The sequence below is a fragment of the Leishmania donovani genome, chromosome 36, assembly GCF_000227135.1.
Source record: "Leishmania donovani BPK282A1 complete genome, chromosome 36".
NCBI lineage: Eukaryota > Euglenozoa > Kinetoplastea > Trypanosomatida > Trypanosomatidae > Leishmania > Leishmania donovani.
The window spans coordinates 574,536-575,228 of NC_018263.1; positions in this window are offsets into that span (position 1 = coordinate 574,536).

The following is a 693-nucleotide window of genomic DNA, read 5'->3' on the forward strand; positions in this document are numbered from 1 at the left end:
GGGGGTCGCTAGTCACGCCCAGCGGGGAAAGCCCATGCAGCGCGGGTGACGCGTGCCTAGTCATGTCACCGCGTGCAGCGCCCTAGCGGGAAATGACGCTTGCTCCGAGTCTCGAACGACCGGCGAACCTCGCGTAGTCTCGCCGTCTTCATCTGGCGTTTCCATCGGGGCCATGCGTCGGCGGCGTGTCTGGCAGGCTCGCCCGCCTCTGCCGTGGCAGATGGAACGAAGGGGGGAGGGGGGGGTCGCTAGTCACGCCCAGCGGGGAAAGCCCATGCAGCGCGGGTGACGCGTGCCTAGTCATGTCACCGCGTGCAGCGCCCTAGCGGGAAATGACGCTTGCTCCGAGTCTCGAACGACCGGCGAACCTCGCGTAGTGTACCCGGCACAATGCCGGGTAGGGCGCCCCTATACGGAAAACAGGCGGGCCGAGGGCTCTGGCGGGGCGGGGGTACCGCAATGCCAGCAGGGAGCCGTAGGCCGCCCACCATCTAATTGGAACGCCTCATGAATCAGGGTGCACATGCGTGGCGCTGCTGTATCAGTTGCGCTTTCGTATCTGAGGAACGGAAAAGAAGTCAGGCACGAATAGGGACAAGGCGCAGCGGAGCAACAGTGGTGGCAAATAGATTCGGTGTATACACTGCCGTACACGACCAAAAAGGAAAAACATGCAGTGCCACCACATCGTCG